The sequence below is a fragment of the Lissotriton helveticus genome, chromosome 1_1 (assembly GCF_964261635.1).
Source record: "Lissotriton helveticus chromosome 1_1, aLisHel1.1, whole genome shotgun sequence".
Lineage (NCBI taxonomy): Eukaryota > Metazoa > Chordata > Amphibia > Caudata > Salamandridae > Lissotriton > Lissotriton helveticus.
In genome coordinates, this window is record NC_136057.1 from 361959096 (window position 1) to 361978929 (window position 19834).

A 19834-nucleotide genomic window follows, 5' to 3' on the forward strand; every position below is an offset into this window, starting at 1 on the left:
TACTGGCCACAAAATTTCAGAGGGAACAGGTCAGGCCTCAAGGGAGTTGCATAACCATCACCTGTGCTGCTGAGACTTTCGAAGTATGTTGGGTGTCAGGAGCAGCAGACCGGTCAGTTTTGTTGCAGTGCCTGCAGACACAGGGGAGTGACTCCTTCATTCCAAAGGAGATTACTTCGGGCGTCCTTAATGCCCACAGGTCTGTGACAAAGATGATGAGGACTTGCAGAACAGCAAGACCAGAAGCAGCAAGAGCCTTTCGTGATGCAGTGTCGGTTCCAGGCGAAGTCCAAGTGTCTAGACAGGTCAAGAGTGACGCGTTTTCAGGCTTGAGTCTTGTCCCACAATGAATCTGAGGCCCGGCCCACAGGTAAGCCTTTTTATACCCTAAGAAAGGTGTTAATATGACTCAGGGGTCCCTCCCAGAGGAGGGGCTGGACAAAGTGGAGGATACTCCCATGTTCTTTGTCCAGGTTCGCACCACAGAGAGAGCCAAGGGCACCCAGGATTGGTTCTAACTAGGGTATGCAAGCAAGGGAACCAAACGTGCCCTTCAAAGCAGTCTGGTGGTGCTGGCAAGCACCCTCCACCCCAGTCCAATACACTAAGTCCTGTCTGGTAGGTGGTCACACATCCCTGTGACAGGAAACCTAGTGTTCTGCCTTCCCCTGCTTGAGCTAAGCTTAGCAGCAGGAGGCAGAATTGTGTTTCCAGTCACTAGAAGTGCTAGCTTGCTATCAGACCCTGAAAGGCTGTTGCCAGGAGTACTAGGGGCTTCCCAGAGGAGCACCCCCTATCACAAATGCATGGAATCATACCCCAACAACGGTAATGGTGTTGGGGTAGAATTCCAACATGTTTGATACCAAACACGTCCGGGTTCAGCACAGCAAATATATAGTTAGCTATCGCGTAATGACGCAGGGCCAATATATGTATAAAAATGGCTGGTCGCACTTACATGACCTGGAGAATCGATTCCGGGGTTTTTAGGGGATGTCTTGCTCAGGCAGGGCACATTCACAATTGTAACCCAGTACCCTTCCTTCATGATTGAAAGGCCTGCCTTAGGGGTGACTTAAAGGTTTTAAGTGTTGAGACCTCAGATATAAAAAAACGTATATCTGTCATAAGTAGCGCTAGCACCAGCTTACACAGGCTGCAATGGCAGGCCTGTAGTCACAGTTTGAGTGGTCTCTCATGGGTGGCATAATACATACTGCAGCCCAAGGGATACCCGTGGTATACCTATGCCCTGTGTACCTTAGTACCGTCTACTAAGGACTTACAGGGTACACCAGAAGCTAATTGTGGAGGTACCAAAGTAAGTACCATATCAAATTCAGGGAGGAAGCTCAGGTGCTGTGCGGTGGGGGCGGTCTGCCTCAGGCTGCACTATTTTCGGGGTGGCGGCCACACGGCACTGATGGCCCATGATGGCGTCCTTTATCATTTATTTGGGAACACTGACACAGTGTCCCCAAATAAATTATAAAGGCCGCCATGGGCCATCAGTGCTGCACGGCCGCTGCGTATGTGGGTCCCAGAGCCATCATTGGTAGCGCGGGAAAACGCTACCAATGATGGCTCTGGGAATCATTTTTGTCCACCACGCGCTCTCGAGTCTGGAGAGTGCAGGGAGATGCCGACAGGCCTTTGATTTTTTCCGAACATCCTGAGAGCCCGGGCTGGACGGGCAGACAGGATGCCACTGGGTGATGGAAGGAGAGTACGTGCTGCGTCATGCACTCAAGAGACCGACCGTGGTGAGAGGTTTAGGGCTGATCATCACTGGTAGAGTCACGCTGCCTCTTTGACCAGGTCATATGCGTTTTTTAATGTGTACCAGGGATTAACTGCAGTTTTAAATGTAAATGATAACAACAATATAAGAGCGTGAAACTTCTTACAGTTTCTTCGTTTTTCAATTTGTGATTAGTCATTATGTGTAAGAAATCCCCAGAGGCATGGGAAAGCTGCTTGCTATCCAGGCTGCAAAGATATTTTACCAGTAAGAGCTATGAAGTCTGCATGTACTGTGCAAAATGCATTGTTGCTCATGAATCTAGTTAAAGGGGCAATATATATGGTGCGTAATATAACGTTCACTTGCTTGTGGCTAGGTGTGGGTGGGTTTAGGAAAGAGGAAAGTGTGACAAGACATAACTGGGTATTTTTAGTTAGGACAACAATAACTCCAGGTTCAGACCTGGATGTTAGGGCAACATGTCTGGGGGCATCAGACTGGTAAGAGACCCTTCAAAGTTCTGTGTGGTCGTTCTCCAGTTCTTTGTAGTATAAAAATGTGTTCCAATTCGCTTTTCATACTGCTGTCCTCATATGAAACTCGGATATGCTTTTTAATAAAAAACATCTAGTGCCCACTCATTCAGCAGCGTGCTGAAGAGAATAGTTTGTTTTGCTCTCTGGCTGAACTTGCACTGTGACCACGGCCACGGCAGTGCACCTGTTTGTAAGCGTTTAGTGCATCCGGAAACAGTGGGAACCCCATGGCTGCATGTTTTCTTCATGGCGTTAATTAGCGTTAACCTTCATTCCAACTACCGAGACAGCCCTGGTCAAAAATTCCTTGATAGTGGCAACTTACGGGAATATTTAGTGGCGTAGATGCTTTAACAGCAGTAGTTTACCTTGTACTCCTAGTTAGCAATCATTGGGCACCTACTCAAACCAGATAACAACCAGGGAGCTAAACAAGCCTGCAATGCAAAATATTATAAATTAAACCCATTTGAGTAACAAGAAACTATAAGAAGAACTTAAAACTGCTGGAAAGCATCAGAAATTGATGGGCACACACATAGGTAGGTGTCACAACTCAGGCTGGAAGGTACTGAATGTGGTAATGAGCAATAAGGTTAAAAATACATGGTAACGGGATGAAATAATGGAGTATGTCTAACGTTATGACGTAAAGCATGCCAAGAATGTCAGAACACAAAAGCAGTGTGCGATTTCTCTAAGTCACTAGGCCTTGTGTGAAATGAACTTCTATATATCAATAACAAGCTGGAGGTTTTTGGCGCGAAAGAGCCAAGCTACACGGTTGTCTTCATTGGGGGCTCCGTAGCAAATACGTCCTTTTTTCCGCAGTCCCCCCCTCTGCCTCCCGCTATCGGCCATGGGCGGCAATCTTGAGGGATAGCCCCGGGCGCCAGAAGCTCTAGCTACGCCCCTGGGGGCTGGGGTCCTGATTAGCAGGATCACAGCTAGACTAGTAAAACAAAAAACATACTGAGTCAAAAGGGGGATAACCATGCTAGAAGGAGCCTACCATCCTACAATCAACATGACATTTAGAATGCAATTACAATCTAAGGCATCCACCTGCAATGGGAAATGTTGCCGCCTTAGATGATGTTATCCATTAAAAATTAATAACACGACGAGGAATATACATTCTGAGGTTTGCCAAAGATATGACCCAAAACGTGGTTATTTACCCCATATATAAGGCTGTATGCAGGTCCATCAATGTTTTGTGGTCCAATATCTGTACATTTTCATCCATTGTTCAAGGAAAAAGTGAAAATATAAACTTTGATAAAGAATTACTGTAATGACAAATTTTAAAAGAATTGTGAAATACAGTTTCTGTTATGTAATCATGAAGGAAAAGCTAATAACCATGAATGCAATACATGCTTTTGATATTTTTCCAAATAACTGTGTCACATGAATTAACAAGCATTGACAAAGCCAATAGGTGGTTCTTTTTTTATCTGTTAACTTTTCTAACGTTTTTGCTGATGCTGTGACTCATCAGCAAAGATATGAACCAAAACGTGGTTATTTACCCCATATATAAGGCTGTATGCAGGTCCATCTATGTTTTGTGTTCCAATATCTGTACATTTTCATCCATTGTTGAAAGACAAAGTGCAAAAATAAACTATGATAAAGGAGTACTGTAATGACAGATTTTAAAAGAATTGTGAGATACAGTTTCTGTTATGTAATCATGAAGGAAAAGCTAATGACCATCAATGCAATGCATGCTTTTGATATTTTTTCAAATAACTGCGTCACATGAATTAACAAGCATTGACAAAGCCAATAGATGGTTCTTTTTTTATCTGTTGACTTTTCTAACGTTTTTGCTGATGCTGTGACTCATCAGCAAAATAAAAATGCTTTTTGCTGAAGCTCTGCAGCATCTATACAAAAAATATTAAAAAGAGCGCTATGAGATTTACGCATGCATATACATCATGATTCTATGATGCTATACCTTACAGACGAGCCCTAATCAGGGCAAAACCAGTCTTGGGTTGCTTGTGTTGTAGTTCAAGGAGGAACCAGTCTGGCAGTTTGGACTTGTCTATAGTCAAGACCGATTTGCATATTGCTAGGTCCAAACTGAAAGGCCATTCTGAGTAAAAGAAGGATGGGTTTGAATACTATCCAGAGCAAGTGTTTATATCTAGCTTAATGACATATGTGAATGTGTGATGACACATACATTTACAAGTACACAGCATGATGTGGCTGTCATTTTGTTATATTACCTGTTCCAAGATACGGAACACGACCTGGTGAAGTAAATAAAACAGTAATATTAAAACATAACCAAAAGTGCTTTTTGAAAACAGAGTTGACTGCCAGCAAATGGCAGCTGCTGGCCCACCAAACATTGAAACTGGGTATTTAAAGGGCCGGGAGGGGTTGGGTAGCAATAGAAGAGTGCATGGTGGGGAAGAAGTCAGTGTGGGAGTGGCAGCAACGTGGGCACTCAAAGCAGGAAAGGTAGTACAAAAACAAGCATTTGTAATGCAATCGGTCTCGCCTTTGGGACTTTATAAGTATTGAGCCATGCAGCACATTATGCTGGGAGCTGTAATATCTACTGCTGTTTAACATGGAGGCTTCAACACTAATAGGCACATTATCGCATTATACAACGTGTATGATAATATTTCCAAAATGGTTGCCACAGCTCTGTTAGAGTGGAAGCGACCTAGTTAAACACATCACCACTTAGGCCCTTCATTTAAAGTTTACGCTAGCAGCCGACATTTATATCAAGTTAGTTTCAAATGCCATAGTCCTTTGGTGATTTGTCTATGCATACAATAGTAAAACAATTAAACCAAATAGTGGGGCCTTTGTTTTTGGTTTATAGCCAACAAACAGGCTACCAGCCAAGACTAACATAACAGGATGGCTCAGACTTCATTTTTACAAAACTCGACTTTTCTAGGTAGTGTGCAAAATAATTATGAAGATGTTGCTGCACATGATTCCATTTCAAATCTTTTGATATGTAACAAATCTGAGCATACAAAGTCGAAACAAACACGGCACAATATAGGCCTGCTGGAAACAATCTAGACCAAAGCCTCTGGCGCCAGTGACCAGGCTGCGCTGCAGGCAGCCCTGCACAGAATGAAAGATGAAGCTGTGCAGTTTTGCATTCTGGGCGGAAAAGAAAACTGTTCATCTTCCTCTTTGTTCGCTAAATATAAGCAGCCTGGGGTCTCCAGTTGCACTGGTTCTATCTGCGGTGCAATCCCAGGAGGCTTTGATGCACTGTGGCATCCACAACTCAGATACACACTGCCCTCACAAGATGTAGACTCGGGGTCAGCATTTGTCTTTAGACAGGCAGCCCGGTACAGAGCTCTCTACACAGACAGTCTGTTGTATCGTAGAAAGGAGTCCCAGTAGACGTAGTAAGGTTAAAGATGAATGGTTTTATTGTTCTTAGATATAAAGGTATTCTTGAAATATGTTCAGAGGTATAGATGTAATTAACCCCACCATGGGCAGCCTCCCTGCAGCTTAGCCCAGGATCCAACTGACACTCCACCTCACAGCAAACGACACATTACATGACATCACCATCCACACCAACATTTTACCCAACACATTCTCACTGGCTGATCAGCAGAGGCTGAGAAACAGGGAAGATGCATGGTATAAAAACCCAAGATATTACACACCTTCGCCCTTTACAGAATGCACAAAACAAAGGTGAATATAAGTAGGAACACTACAGTAATACAAAAGAAACGTGCAAGAGAAAGAAGGGCAAATGCAAATAGTAAACAACAATACATAAGAACATAAAGCACTGAAAAGTAATTTTGCAAACGCATGCTAAGTTAGGCAAGGTGGAAATATAATACCAGAGAGAACCAATATAGAAAAAGAAAACATGTAGTAAAATGTTTACAGCATTGCAATATGAAAACACAAACGCACTAAATGGAGACTAAGCATAAACATACAGAAATGTGCAAGAGGAAATGAGCTACATAAGAAGCATTACTAAGTAAAACACGAAAATAGAAAGGTAGAATGCGTAAACCAGAAAAGACACACATCTCCATCCTTAGCAGAGCAAAAATGAAACAAGAAAAGAGTGCTCCAAATTACCACCACAACCACACCGGCAAGACAGGTGGGCGAAGAAAATAGGGAACAAAGACCACAGTAAAAGAAGAAAAAAAAAGGATACCATGTGAAACTGGAAAACAGGGAGAAGACACAACTAGAAAAAACAGGTACTCCCATAACAAAACACAGACAGAACTCCAACAGTAAAAACAAGAAAACAACGGAACCAGAAAATAAGCAACAGGTGAGAGTACACCCAACCAGAAAACAAGCAAAAGGGTGGCTTACACCCAACCAGAAAATAAGCAAACGTCATGGCGGTACTAGGTGGGACTAACAAGCCTATTATGGAATCACACACCAGCATTGACGATGGACAAAGACAGAAGCTAATGGAAAATACTACCACAGTCCAAACAAGCATAGCTACCAAGGTTTCAGATTGCTTATGTGTGACATTTTCTTAAAATCAGTGTAATTAAGAGTGACATTCAACAACTATGAGCGACACTTTAGCGCTAGCGAAAATAAGCAATGAAGATGAGGGAAACATATAAATATTAGAAATTACACCCATTTGAGCAAAAAGAAACTGTAAGAAGATCTTAAAACTGCTGCTTAGCACCTGAAATGGAAGAGCACTAACCGGAAACAGACTGCGTGACAGCAATTTGGCATAATAGAGGGCAGGCAGGCAGGCACCACCGTGTTGACAAAATGATCTCGTTGATCTGATCATTCATGACCACACGCTAGCCTATGAAGACGATTTTATAGCATAGCTGCCAAATTTTCAGATTGCTTGTTTGGGATTTCCATGGTTTTAGTGTACTTGTGAGTGGCAGTCTACTGCCCAATGTGTGGCAAACTGAGTGCCACTTTGTCACCAGTAGAAATGAGCAATGAAGTCCATATTGCGAGTTAAATATCACAAATTACCACATTTTGGGCAATGAGGAGCACTAACCAGACAAAATTGTCCTTTTTAACAACATTAACAGCCAATCAGAAGTTACCTGACCCACTCAGTGCATCCTAACTCCATTGCCAGGATCAGAAATAGCCAGTCCAGCCCAGTGTGTTGGAACCCTGCACACTTCCATCAAATCTACCCCAGCTCAATGCACTCTAACCCCCTTATCTCCAACAGAGCCATCCCAGCCAGCTGAATTTCATTATTGCTCCATTCGTATCCACCAGTACCAGTGTGACCCTGCCCAGTCCTTTGTAAACCATTTAACCCTCAACAGAACCATCGTGGCCCTGGCCCTGGCTGTTTTTAATCTGCCTGAGTAGTATTTTAATGTCTCAGCACACAAATCACCGAAAGCTGGCATTTTTCCCTCTTATCAGTGTACATGTAAAACAGCAAACATACGAGTAAAAGCACTTTAAAATGTGTGGAGGAGCTGCTTTGATGGTCTGAGACTGATAAAGTAATAAAAGGCAGAAAATCAGTGTTAAAAAGGAATACGGACTATTTGTATCGAGTCCTGTTTATCATATCTAGGCTTTTGGAGAATCTTCAAACATTAGTGCTGGTATCATTCCCTGGGAAAGATGGCAGCCGTACTGGCCTATCCCTCGCCGCCGTATCCCATCCACAGCACAACTCACCTGTGACAAGTGCACCTCTGTGCCTAGCTGCCAGGATGAGCGCGCCAGCCTATCCTCTTTGGGCCGGGCTGGGGGCGACCGGGCGGTGCACTTCTGTGCTGACTATTGCACCGAGAGTAAGTCCAGGCGTGGTGTGCCCTGCCTTGCTTTAGAGCCTACAGGCTAAAACAAGGCTGCCACCCACCACCTCAGGCCTCACACTGAGTGGGAGACCTGGGACCAATCACCACCCGCCTCCTGCCAGAATGTGACTGCTGGAATATAACAAAGGCAATGAGTGCATATTGTTATAGCCAGAAAATTCGTCAAGTACTTAGGCTTAGACTATTGTTATATCTTTTTTTGTTTTTTTTGTTTTTGTCCTCATTTGCCTGTACCTCTTGCCCGCAGACTATATGACCAACCACCTGTTCGTGCGACTCAGAGTGGAACGCACTCACTATCGCCACATCTTTGGGGACCGACCTGGCGGGAGACCAAATCTGGGTTTACTGAGGATTTAGTGACGAGTGACGACCAGCCAAACCCGACACAGACTCCATCGAGGTAGGGACTACCGCGAGGTCCTTTTCTTGTCTAACGGAACCGCCACAGTGGACTCTGAAGTTTGGAGGCATAATCATAGGACCGGGGGAAAAAAAAAAAAAACCCCGGCACACTAACACCAAGAAGATAGTAGATTCCAAAAAGAGAGGTTTTTACTGCTACAAGATCTAGCCAGATCTACCTTTGATGTTTCAATTAAAGATGATAGCCAGCTGGCATGTGTTGGCGCCTTGGAGTTAACCCAAAATTTACATATCTGACGCCTGGCAAGTAAAATTGCATAAAACAGTAGCGGCCTTGCTGTACCAGTCACATTATCAACCATTCCAGAGATTATCAGTGTTAATGAACAGGTTAAGGATACTTTAAGTATCGAGCCCAGTGTATCCAGGACTTCCGCCCAGAAAGTCTTGATTGGAGGGCAGTCCATAAACATATGAACGTCTGATGCGCCCTGAAGACTGCACTTATTACAACATTTGCCAGCTTGGAACTTTGCCAGCTTTTGTGGTGACCAATAGGCTCTGTGCAGTGTGAAGAGATGGTTTCACCTCAACCATGCCGGTTTGACAGTTTTATATAAAATAGTGAATGATCTTATCCACCAGTCTTCTCCTTGAGGGAGTGTATTTTCCGCCCATATTTCATCAGGAAGGTCGAAGTCTCCGTCCACCTCTTCCGATATTGCCCAGTACCAATGTGCCACTTCTTTGCTTCCCTGAGATTTCTCCACCAGCTGTTGTTCTAACATGCTACACCTCCCCACCGTGGCATTCTTTTTAAGGAGCTCTCTAGACCAGCTTACTAGTTGTAAATATTTGAACCTTGATAACCCAGGGCCTACCTTTTCGAACAGATTGTCCCATGATATTAATGCCCCACAAGTTAACAGGTCTCCCCATCTAGTAATCCCCCCTTCTCTTAGTGGCATCGAGAGGTTGTCACCCAGACACGGCGGGAGCCCCGGGGAATTCCAGATTGGGGCCAAATTTGAGTAGTAGGCCAGCCTTGTTGACCTCTTAATCCTTGTCCAGGCTCTGGCCAGCGACTGCAAGACCTTCAACCTCACCTTCTTGAAAAACTTCTGTTCTCCGAATTTAAATAAAAACCCGTCCATTGGCAGGCCCGTTCCAGTTAACATGGCCTTGAACATTCTCCCTACTGATGAATCTGTTGGTGTTTTCAGTAGCATTCTTGAGAATGACAACTGAAAGGCCCAAGCGTAGTATTGTATGTCTGGAAGGGAGAGCCCACCCTTTTCCCTCCTCCTCCTCAGTTTCTTCCATGCTATCCGAGTTGCCTTATAATTCCAAACAAACGAGTTAATGTCCTGTTGACATTTCATGATTTGTTTTGGGTCAAAGGCTAGTGGAATGCTATTAAATATAAATGTAAGCTTCGGTATAATTGACATTTTTATAAGGCTTACCCTCCCATAGATCGTCAGTGGGAGAAAGGTCCATGTCTTTAGAAGCACTCGACATTCTCGGGAAACCCGGTCCAAATTTACTTGCGATATATTCCTAACTTCCCGGGTGATCGTAATTCCCAGATAGCGCATTGAGGAAGTTATGTCCAGTTGTGTGTTATTAATATTCCACTCCATTATTTCGGTTTTCCCCGCATTTATCTCATACCCCGATATCTGACCAAATTCTTCTGCTCTCCTGACAACTGTTGGGTAGGCCTGAATGGGGTCTGACGTGTATATAAGAATGTCGTCTGCATACATACCCAGACGTTTCACCCATCCGCTGAACTCGAAGGGAATAATACTCTGTTCTTCTCTTATTATCTGCGCAAAAGGCTCTAGATAAAGATTAAACAGGAGCGGGGAACGGGGACAGCCCTGCCTAGTTCCTCGTGAAATCTTAAATGACTCAGTAAGTGTGTTGTTTACTAATAACTTAGCGGTAGGAGCTCTATATAGGAGCTGGATAGTTCGGCAAAACTTCTCGCCTAGTTGGAATTTCCTTAATACTGCCGTCAGATAGGACCAATTGACCCTATCAAAGGCCTTTGTGGCATCTAATGTTAGGGTGGCCAGAGGTAAGGAAAAAGTTGTGGCGATGTCTATTGCCGCAACCAAGTCCCTAGTTAGGTCCGCCATCTGACGTCCCCTGATAAAGCCCTTTTGATCTTCATGGATTATCGAGCCGATCTCGCTTGCCAAACGTGCTGATAGAACTGCTGCGAAGATCTTATAGTCTATGTTCAGCAGCGAGATCGGCCTGTAGGACCCGCAGTCAGTTGGATCTTTACCTGGTTTCGGTATAAGGACTGGTTGCTTCACTCCATGATTCAGGAGGCACTAACCCTTTTGTAAAGATGTTATTGAATAACTGAGTCAATGTTGTTACTAGCTCTGAACGCAAGACCCGGTATAATTCCCCTGGGAGGCCATCTGGCCCAGCCGCCTTCCCCTGCTTTAGTTTACCTATCACCTTACTCACTTCCTCCTCCGATATCTCCCTATCGAGGCGGTCGATCTGATCTCCTGAAAGGGTGGGTAGCTGAATCCTACCTAGCCATAGATTTCTTGCCTGGGGGTCATCTTCAATATCTTCGGTATATATGTTTTGAAAGAACTCCTGAAAAGCCCTACCAATCTCAATGTTGGTGCTCCTAACAGTAGTGTCTCCCTCCTTACAGATGCCCTTTATAAACTTTTTGGATTTGTCTGTTTTGGCTTTCCAAGCTAAAACCTTACCGGCTGCCTCTCCATATTCGAAATTCGAGATCTTACTTGCCTCCCACCTCCTCTCTACTCTTTCCTGTAGTAATTTATTCAATTCCCACTTCACTTTATTTCGCTCTTCCTGCTCCGCAGAGGTACCCCCAGAAGAACCACAGCTCCTATCTAGGCTAACCAGTTCCCGTTCTAGGTTCTTGATTTTTTCCCTATAGACTTTTCCTCTGAATGATGCACGGTTTGTAATATGCCCTCTTAAAAAAGCTTTGAGGGTTTCCCATACAATGCTTATTTCCACTGAGTCCAGATTTATTTCCAAGAAGTTTGACACTTCTTCTGCCAACAGGTCGGTCTCCACCTGATCCAGGAGTATCGTCCGATCGAAAGACCATGACGGAAATATTTTTTGTTGCGTGAGTGTCAGAGAAAAAATTATCGCTGAGTGGTCTGAGAGGTGGGGAGGTAAATACCATAAACCCTTCACCATCTCTTGGATGCTGTAACTAAAAAGAGCATAATCGATCCTTGAACTGTGTTTATATTATGGCTTAGACTATTGTTATATCTTGGTTGTAATTTTTAATGGCATAAACACTTTAAGAGTGTTTAGTAACTATTAGAACGGGGCAATGAGGGGAGTTGTGATAGCGATCCAATTAGTAAAATTAATATTTGAATAAAGTTATTATCACTGATGAGGCACACAGCATGGGTGAATTGCTCCATTGTTAATAATTGTTGTGTAGCACAGAGCAATTTGTTGAACATCAAATTAAGAAAAAACACATATAAAAATGAATCAAAACGTATGTGTCCAGTTCCAACATTATTTAAAATACACTGCTTATGCTAATTGGAAAAAAAATATATGAACGGAGAGTGTAGTGGAGTACGTTTTCCTGTTCAACTGTACATTTTGAAAAGTCTCTACTGCAGCATTAACCACTGGCAACTCAGGGCCTCATTTATGAGGTTTCGCCGTAGGGCAGCGCCTGCTGTGCGTCCCTACGGCAAAAGAAAAGGGCAGGAATGCTCCGTATCTATAAGATACAACGCATTCCTGTTCTTTTCCCCTGCACCGATGCACAATGGGCTGCCTGCGCCAACGCAGGCACCCTTGTGGCATGGTGCAAGGGTGCCGGCCTTGCGGGGAGGATTATTTTTGTATAGGAAGGGAAACCTCTCTTTACAAAAATAATCACAAGAGGAAAAACGAGGACAAATAAAGATATTTCTCCCCCTTGCGCCTCCCTTACGCCTCCCCTGTGGAGGCGTAAGCTTTTGGCACTGCCTTAGATTTACGATTTCTCGTAAATCTGGGGCAGTGTCAAAAGGCTATGGATGTTGCTGAGAACGCCCCCCAGCAACACCCATTGCACGTTCCTTTAACGCAGAACACTGCGTTAAAGGGACTATATTTATCAGGCTGCATTAAGCCAAAAAAGTGGCTTAGTGCAGCCTGATAAATATTCACACAGGCTTCAGCGCCACCGACCTTCACAAAAAGTGAATTTCCGATGGCGCAAGGGGCCTCATAAATGAGGACTCGAGTTTTTGTCAACTCTCTTCCCACAAATGATATGCCACCCAAAAGCATCCATAACTCAGCCTAACCTGGACGTGTGTGAGGGAGGGATGATGGAGCAGGGCGAAGGTCTCATCTGTTGTGAAGACCTGTAGTAGGTTGAGATCGCCGCATGCACGCAGCGGTTCAGACCGTGAAATAAAGATTTTTTTTTTAAATGTATATGATGCATGCTGGACAATTAATTGTGTGGAAAATCAGTGGCATTAGTAGAAGACGTGCCAGTGAGTGCGTTTAGGCCAGCTGCAGTGCAGTCAAATGTTATCAACTGATCAATTCTCAGCCCGAGTAAGACAGGTATCCTGACGTCTAAAGTGAAGTGTGTGGCTCCGACTCGAGGGCACATGTGCCATGTGCGCCTGTAAGGAGGAAAGCAAGACAAGCTGAGGCACGACATTTGGAGCTTTAATACCCGCTATTTTCACTGAATGCTTTTCATTAATGCCCCGACCCCAAAGGACTACTTGGGCATACTTGCTTACTTGTATTAAGATTAATTTGCAGAGACGGCCATCGGCAGCCAGAGAGAGCTGCATTTCCGGACAGGGCCGGCTGTGGGATTTACCGCAGCGCCCAAAGCTCATCATAGCAGTCTGGCATGGCCTGGCGCTGCAACACTGGTCACTTCTCTTGGGAAACTTGCACAGTATCGAGCTCAGCAGCAGGTGCCACTGCTGCACAGCGGTTCTGCATGTGCTGCAGTCCCGTGGGGTTGGGTCTGGTGGTCGCAGGTTCATGGCTGATTTTAATTTGCCACCATATGGCGGTGCCAACAGCGCTGCTATAATTTGCTATAGCCTAGGCCAGCTTCCCACAGACTTAACTGCAGCCCGAGCCGGCAGCAGTACGGACGTTGCGCGGGTCCGCCACTATGAAGTTGGTAAAAACGTAATGCCCCGCCCAGGGGAATTATAGTTTCTCCATTGATACATTGTACAAGCAGACCCCACAACCCCAGCGTGGACCCAGAAAGCAGCAGGATAAAGAAAACAAGCATTTGCAATGCTATAGGACTCGCATTTACGCGAGACCTATTGCATTGGAAACGAGAGTGCAGGCAGGCGAGAAGGCAAGAACAGGAGTGGTGGGGGGCGCGTGGCTGAGAAGTCAAAGAAACTGTGGGGGTGAGGCACAGGACGAAAATAGTGTTTGAAGTAAAGGGGCCAGTAGCCATGGACGGATACAAATGACGACATGGCCGTCATGAGGAGGGACTAACAAGCCTAAAACCAATCGGAAGGCAGCATTTTGGGCCTAAGCCAATGAAAATGATGGGCCGAGCTTCCAATGAGCTACCACGCCACACTGAACACTTCATGCCTCGCAAAGCAAGCAGCACATGCACGCTGCCGCTATAGGCTCAACCTAATGAATAAAAAGCTGAGCCAGAGAAGCAATGGTCGAGGAAAAAACAACATGGAGAGCACTTTATTTGCAGGGGAAGCATCACACTAGGCGGAGAGAAAGAAAACACATGCATTATCATGGCGTGCTGAAAGCAAAAGAAACAAGCATTTGCAAAGTCACTAGATCTAGTGTTGGCCACCAGACTTTGGGCTTTTTCGATGCTTCATTTTTTGGCTTTGTGGATGCTTGTTTTGTTTTATCATGGTTTTTGCAAAACATTATTGTTGAGGATGCTGTTGGTTCCTCATCAATCTTAAAAGTATTGCTAAAGGCAAAAAAAAAATGTTTTTGGTCCCAAAATCCACACATTGCCATAGTAGTCCGTAGCACTTAAATGTACTATTTTGTGAGTGGATGTGTTCCTGTGAAAGGGAAGTGTGCCAAAACTAACAGTGAAGTTAACCAAAGGCTAATGTGGGCGGGCCCGTTGTCCCCTACTCTATGCTTCAGTGGGCTCAAGAAAATTGTGAATGACCCAGTAACCGACCAATTAATGAAGAGGTCTGACTGAAAACCCCAATGAGTAGGCATATCATACATATACTTTTGGTAAAATCAAATAGTTTTGGCTAATGCTAGACCTTAAAAGTAGTTCCGTGAATGTGAGCAGTGGAAGGATACAAATCATCCAATCAAAAGAAAGGAAAAGAAGATATGGGTCAGGGGAGAGACAAACACAAGGCATAAAAGGAAAGCCATTGAATGAGAAGCCAGCAAATGAGACTGACATGAAAGCCAATCAATGGTAAGCACTGGGTTATCCCAAAACCCACTATAAATGTTGGGTTGTCCACAATATGTCTTTTCGACAACTGACAGCTAAAACCTAACTGCAGGCAGGACCTAAAAAGTATAAGAATTTAAATTGGAATTCAGGTATGGGTTATAAATAGGATAAAGCCTGGGGTTAAAATAAAAATAGGAATAGGGTTAGAGTAAGGCTAACTGTTCCGTTGAGCATAAGGAATAGCCTTTAGATAAAGGTTAAGGTAAGTGTAAGAGTAAACATTGTCTTCATTATGGATTGATCATTATTGAAAACCTAAAGTGAAATAAAACAAATTATCAATATCATTTCTTCTTTTTGTGTTCATTATTCTGTTTTGTCATTTTGTCATATGTCCCGTGTTACTATTCTATTACCATTGCAGTCCTTCATATTTCAGTCGCGGGGAGGGACGGACTGGAATGCTCATTCCTGACAAACATGCGCACAGCTTTGCTTAGCGTGAGGTTGGGGTAGTTTCAGAACCATGCAGACATACTCATTGAGAGCTCTTGTGCTTAGATTCCAACAGTCCAACAAAAGTCTGATCTCAAAAACCTACACACCTTTCAAGTGGATACTACAAATATTCTGTAAGGCTACGAAAATCCATACGGAGGGCTGGGAGAAAATGAGCCTTTTATCAGTTTCTGGTCAAAGCTACACTTGTATATCTCTAACAAAGATCCTCGTGCCACTGAAAAATACCTTTTTTTATGGATTAGCAAGGACTACCTATTGCATTTCTAACATGGATCAGGAGCAATTATTTTGTGTCATATGTTAAAATGTAATAAAGTTGAGTAATACAAATATTGTACCATTGCAGATTTAGGATTTACTTCTTGCGACCTCAGGTTTTGGGCTGTAGGCATCATCTCATTCCATATCTGCCTTTTTGTTTCACTTGCAGGAGCAGCTTTGCACTTGCATAGTTCTGCCATTCTGAATGTCGACTGGCTGGTGAAGGAGGCATCATACTTTCCCAATTGTTACATTTGCTTCAGAAATGAGGGTGTGGTCCAGTTCAAGTTTTCCAATCCTCACTCAGTGGGCCCACCACCGCCTAACTGTTCAGACTGGGTGTTGCTTGAGAGCTACCGGAATAAGCTGAGTGATGTTGAGGCGTTCGACAACAGGTGGGCAGTTAAGGGGACATTTCTCTGGAAATTGGTGTTGGCTTTGCAATTAAATTATCTCTGAGGAGTAACTGAGGCTTAGTAATCAGTCTGTAATGTGAGTTATGTTTATGGGACTCCTGGTATACTTCTCTACTTCTGGTTGTATCTGTGAGTCTTTTTCTGCTTCATTTGTCTCAGGAGTGGGGTTTAAAACTTCTGCAGGACACAGAATACCATAGCTAAATATATGATTTGCCTCATCTGTAGTTTTCATGAGACAGCATCTTTGTGCAACAGGACAATATGGGTAATAGCGTTGTAGCCTTGAGGGTTTTATAAAGCATACCAGACCTTTAGTGCTCAGTGTCTTATTCAAGACAATATTTATTTACTAAATGCTTAAAAGTGCTATAATATAACCCCTTACCTAAGAGCTCTTTCAGAGCCAGACCTTTTATAATTTGCATATTGGAGTCCTGAGTATTCAGCAGTCAGTGAGTATGCAGTAAATGGAGGTCCATAGTTTTTTGGGTCTCTCTTTGCTGATGACATCACAGTTGTGCATTTTGCTAATCTCTCTACACTGTGAATGAGAATACTATTTGTTGAAGGATGTTTAACTTCTGTGTCAGAGTAACATTTTCTCTCTCCTAGAAATTGGGTCATATCAAATAATTTCAATGGCCTGGACTCAGCCCGCACCCCAACCCCACCCCCATACTACAAGTGAACAGGGCAGCCTTTTTGAGAACAAGTGCTTGTCACTGCTATTTACAAGTTCCTCAGCTACATGATGGCTCTAATGAAGCTAAAACCAGAGATGTTTGGTATCAAACATCTGGTATTATTAAACCCCAAATGATATAAGTGATGGGTTTATTAATATATGTGTCCAGTGAGCACCTTAGAAGTTCCCTGAAAACCTATTGACCACTAGTAAACTGGCTGACTTGTGCAGACAGCTTGCCAGCACAGACAGGTTTCTGGCCCCCTGCTGTTGAGAGGCTGCACTTGCAGACTGCCTCTAAAAGTAAATTCTCACACTTGGTATGTGCAGAACCTATAAATCCTTAGGGGCATATTTATAAGTCCCTTGCGCGACTTTTGCATCACTTTCCCCATGTTAAAAGTGACGAAAAAGTGGTGCAAGGGGCTTGTAAATCTGCCCCTTAGTATATAATAGGGCTAGGGATTCAAACTACCTATAAGACCCTAATATGTAATAGGGTGTGGAGGTTTAGAAGTACAGCAGATTTCCTGCTCTTGCATGTGTGCAATGCTGACTGCTTACTGTCATTTTGAAGGCAGCCTGGCTTTGTAGACTGCCTTTAAATGTAAATTGTGTTCAAACTCGACGTTGGTAGTATGGGCACTTAAAAAGCTATAATCTACCTTGTTTTTACATATTAGGTACCCCACAGTCTCCCCTAGGTGTCCCGGGGTGGGTCATGTAACTATAAGCACAGGCCTTATACAAATCTTAACTTTACAACTTTCGGTGTTCACAAAAGGCATTTAGTAGTAGTAAAGTTAGGATCCCTAACTTTACTACAACTAAATGTCTTTTGTCAATACTGAACGTTGTAAAGTTAGTATTTTGTCTCAGTTTAGTAGTAGTAAAGTTAGGAGTCCTAACTTCACTACTACTAAATGCCTTCTGTGAATACCAAAAGTAGTAAGTTTAGGATTTTATCTCAGATTAGTTCAGTGAATTGGCCCCTTAGGGTTGAGCATGAGGCTAATTTACTGAGACCTTTACTGGACCCTATACCGTGTTAGTGGACTTATTACTAGTGGTAGGTGCATTCTTACCACTACCAATAAACCACTTTCTTACAGTTATGCCTACTTTCCACATGAAATGGTCCTATAGAGAGTGTAGACACCCTAAAGGTAGATAGCCCATTGGCTACTACCTGTCACTCCCCTTAAGGCACTTATATTGAGTATTTAGGAGGCTACCCTGATGCCAGGAACTCATATTTGATGGAACTAGAAGAAGAAGACAAAGAGGAGCTGGGAGACAACAAGGACTGAAGTCTGCTGTGGATTTTTGTCTCATAACCCTGCCTGCTTTCACCAGTCCCGAAAGTTGTGATGGAGTGACTCGTACTGCAGCTGAGCAACTATCAACAACCCCTGTAGACCCCCAGACCTATGCACATTTCCAACAATCTCACTTGGAGTAGAGGAGCTACTCTCTTCAAGTCCACAGGTACCGAAGTAGCAAAGTTCGGTTCACCGAGTTACCACTCCCCGGCCAACCCGATGCAGAAGCCTCCCCCCAGAAAGAAGCACCTGTGCTCCTGAAGGTCAAATCTGTCCCCACCCCCCATCAAGTGAAAAGGCACCAGGACCAACCGGAGCTGTACAGGACCAATACCCGGGGTACCAGACCATTTGCAGCAGCCAAGGCCTGTTTAAGTCCAGGTGGGACTCTAACAGCATCAATACTGCACAGCCTTTAAGGGATGTCAGCACTGTAAAGACCCACCTCCAGAGTGGCTCAGCAGTTCTGATTTTTGCACCTTCATCCAAAGAGACCAATGACTGTAAGGCCCTAGAATGCACAGAGCCCAGCTGACCTTTCCACTCTGCACCTTAGCGTCCCAGCCCAGTTATCGATGAACCGGCTGTACCCTCTTGTTTCCAGGTCAGTGTGGGACTTGACACCCCTGTTGGGGGCTCCTGGACCTGTCCCCAAGTTCCCCTCTTCAGCCTTTTTCTAGGTGCCCGCCCTTCTTTCCACCGGCGTAGCGATCACAGTTACCAACCCAACCAGCATCCTCTGCACCCCGATGCACCAGGGCAGGTAACGAGTAACTGTTGGTGGTACTTTCAACCTTGGCCACCTACGACCCTAAGTTCCAAAGGACTTCCCTAGAAACCAACCATAAATAACTGTATTCAGCATATGCCTTTTCTCTTAGAGGGAAGCATTGCTGCACAAAGTAAGCATTTTACTTACCTGTAAAAATCAATACTGAAAAAGGACTTACTTGATAACAAAGCTCTTGGTATCAAAATGTACATATTTACATTATTTTTCTAAATAGGTCTCCGGTTTATTTTTGTGTATGTGTCTCGTTTATTGCCTCTGTGAGTACAACAAATGCTTACAGTACTCTCTGATAAGCCTAAACTGCTCACCCACACAACCGCAAAAGAGAGCATTTAGTGTCATCATTTTTGCCTTTAAACTAATAAGGGATGCCTGGACTCTTTACATAGTGTACTTCCTACAGGCTGTAAAACTCATTGAATGCCCTCTTTTATGTTAAGGGTTACCCTCCCTAATTACAGATGAACAAGGTGGTTGAGGCAGATTCATTGGGTTTGGAAGATACAGCTAAAGTGCCAGTTGATACATCTAGTTCTTGGTAGCTTGCATTCCTGTTGTATTGTAGCAATATCTAAAACTTATAAGATACTACCATTTAGATCTATGAGGTTCAAAGAAAGCTATTGAAAATTCATGGTGTACTTATTTGTAGAAAAGCCTCTCTGACCGCACCCTCTTTCATTTGATTTTGCTAGTAGTTTGTTATTAGTCTTTCTAAAACACTACATGCCACTGAAAAGCAACTAGGACACCTCTTTATGTGTGCTTCAGCACAGAGAACAAGCAAGGTACACAAGATGCTATCAGCAACACGCAGGGAGGCCTGTCACAATTCTCCCTACTTGATGAGAATATGGTGGCAGATCTGCTGTTAAAAACCAAGTCCGGATCACCTATG

The 19834-nt window shown here is 43.8% G+C and overlaps 1 protein-coding gene across 2 annotated transcripts in view; it reads left to right on the plus strand.

Moving 5' to 3' along the window:
* LOC144808646 (adenosine deaminase 2-like) overlaps nucleotides 1–19834 on the plus strand; it is a 367765-nt gene that overhangs the window by 12460 nt on the left and 335471 nt on the right. Inside the window, exon 2 of one of the 2 annotated variants that reach the window (XM_078673651.1) lies at nucleotides 15887–16112. The exons of the other annotated variant lie outside the window; for it this stretch is intronic. The gene's annotated coding sequence lies outside the window, so the exon portion shown is untranslated. The remainder of the gene's footprint in view (nucleotides 1–15886; nucleotides 16113–19834) is intronic. 2 annotated transcript variants of the gene reach the window in all.